The sequence below is a fragment of the Muntiacus reevesi genome, chromosome 14 (assembly GCF_963930625.1).
Source record: "Muntiacus reevesi chromosome 14, mMunRee1.1, whole genome shotgun sequence".
NCBI classification, from domain to species: Eukaryota; Metazoa; Chordata; class Mammalia; order Artiodactyla; family Cervidae; genus Muntiacus; species Muntiacus reevesi.
The window spans coordinates 29,407,796-29,410,778 of NC_089262.1; positions in this window are offsets into that span (position 1 = coordinate 29,407,796).

Genomic DNA, 2,983 nt, shown 5'->3' on the forward strand with positions numbered 1-2,983 from the left:
TTGAGGTACAATTTACATGCTGAAAACCCAGCCTTTGGGTTGTATAATTCAATGAGTTTTGACAAACATATACAGTCATGTAACCACTACAAACATTCAGAAACCTTAACCATGGATGCCTCACTTTTAAAACTGTTATGGAATGAGTTGGCCTTTTAGAAATGCTCTCATTTATGTCACAGGTATAAATATTAAACATTTTATTGCACTTCCCTTTCAAATATTCAAGCACATAATTACATATAATACTAAAATATGTTTGACTTCTTTAAAAAAAGGTTAAAAATCATATGCTAAAAGAAGCGAAAATTTCTGGCATGGGCTCTGCCCTTCACTGAAAAGAATGTTCTCGTTTCCTGTCCTTTTCCCCATTAAGGCTGAATTAGTCACCGTGGGCGGAGGGCTGTGCCTGCGCCAGGAAAAGCCTCATTAGCAGCAGGGAGAAGCCCCACCCACCTGCCCCAGCATCTGCCCAGCTGTCACAGGCATCTTCTTGGAGATGACATGCTCCCCACAGCTAAAAAATACACCGGCATGCTCCTCTGTGGGCTGCAGGCACTTAACTTCCCTTGTCCTCCGGTCGGCTAATGGGCTGTGAAGTGCGGGCTGACACTTGCTCAGACGCTGCAGAGACCAGCGCGGTGTGTGCTGGGGGCTCAGCTCTCAAGGTGGTTTGGAGGAAAGGAGTCAGGCGTGGATGATTGAGCACAAGCTTCGTAGGTTCCTTCCTTAGTTCATTCTCTGGCTTTCCCTTCCTCTTAGCAAGACCAAAAAAATTCAGCTCGTCACAACTCAGAGGTACATAGGAAGAGAGATTGTTTTCTCTGTAATTGGAACTTTCTCCTGAGTCCTCTCCTATAGAATCCTAGGCAAAAATTAATTACATCTCCAGGTCTGTTTAAAGTTATTCCCTTTAAGTGGGGTTCAGTTTCTGTTAGTTAGAAATGCTCAGTTTTTCCTATAGCTTCTCTTTTTTAACAATTAACATTGTGTTAAGTTTTTAAGAATTAAGATTGTGTCTGACTTTGAAGAATATAGCTTACTTGACACTGTGGCTTTGCAAGGAAGTTGGGGTGCCCAGGGACCTCTAGAGACCTTGTGCTGCCCAATAAATCTCCTGGTTTCTAAATACTGACCAACTTGAAGACAGGCTGAGATACTCATTTTCCTCCAGCTTCTTTTTCGTTCTGCAGGATTTTCTGCAAGACTCCCTTGTCCCTATTAAGACTACTGCTTCTGGCAATTTCCTCAAGGCATGCAGGCAGGTATGTCCACATCCCGGGTAGCCTGCCTCTAGTGGACGGGACAGTGGACGTGGGGTGCTGGGGAAGTTGCTAAACCTCTCTCTCCCTAAGATTCTTCATCCATAAATGGAAAATAAAGGTAGTTAGCCTTAATTGAACGCCTGCTATATTTAACACTTTCTTCTGTTCTTTGCAATATACCAGGTAGTTTCTAAGTCAGAGCTTCTCAAATTCTCTGTGAAAAATGACTAGTTTCTTCTTTAATTTCCAATTTGGCACAGAACAGTGTTTTTTACAAAATACAATAAATGTGGATTAATAGAAGATTACATAGCAAAACCTGTAAAACTTGTACACAATGTCCATTGAAAGTTTGACTAATACAATCACTATTCTACTAATACCTTGTTATTACACAATTGTTAACTTCACAAAAAGTTGTGGATAAAATAGTGACTCCCCATATTAAGAGCCTTTATGCACACTTGGAATAAATGCTGTGTGTATCAGTATTTCAAGTTTGTAATGTGTCAAGTGAGCTTTCATTTTGCTTTATAAACTCATCAGTCTAAGTATCTCTATTTAAATATACTTTCTTATTGACCTAGTTGCAGACTAGCAGCAAGCAATTTGTGGATGGCATTGGTCTGTAAAATGCACTTTGTTTTTTTTAATAATTATTATTTTTAAATTGAAGTATAATCAATTTAGAATGTTGTATTAGTTTCAGTGTACAGCACAGTGATTCAGTTTTATATATATATATATATATATATATATATATATATATATATATATATATATATATATATATATTCATTTTCAGATTCTTTTCCCTTATGGGTTATTATTGAATATAGTTGAATATATTAAAATATTGAATATAGTTGAATATTGAATTTAGTTCCTTGTGCTATACATTAGGTCCTTGTTGGTTATCTATTTTGTATATGGTATTGTGTATATGTTAATTCCAAATGTCTACTTTATCCCTTTTCCCTTTGGTAACCATAATTGGGTTTTCTATGTCTGTGGGTGTATTTCTGTTTTGTAAATAAGTTCATTTGTACATTCTTTTAGTTTAGATTACACATATAAGTGATATATGATATTTGTCTGACTTCAATTAGTATGATCTCTAGGTCCATCCATATTGCTGCAAATGGCATTATTTCATTTTTTACAGCTGAGTAATATTCCATTGTATCTATTAATATATACCACACTTTCTTTGTCCAGTCACTTGTCAATGGACGTTTAGGTTGCTTCAATGTCTTGGCTATTGTAAATAATGCTTCTGTGAGCATCGGGGTGCATGTATCTTTTCGGATTATAGTCTTGCTGGGTAAATGCCCAGAACTAAGATGGCAGGATCACGCAGTACCTCTATTTTTAGTTGAATAAAACCGTTAACTATTCTCCATAGTGGCTGCACCAGTTTAAATTCTGTTCTCCATAGCGGCTACATCAGTTTACCTTCCCACCAACAGTCTAGGAGAGCATGCATGCTCAGCTGCATCTGACTCTGCGACCCCATGGACTGTAGCCTGCCAGGCTCCATTGTCCATGGAATTCTCCAGGCAACAGTACTGGAGTGGGTTGCCATTTCCTACTCCAGGAGATTGTCCCAACCCAAGGATTGAACCCTGGTCTCCTGAATCTTCTGCATTGACAGGCGGATTCTTTCCCACTGCACCACCTGGGAAGCCCACAGTGTAGGAGGGTTCCCATAATAAGCA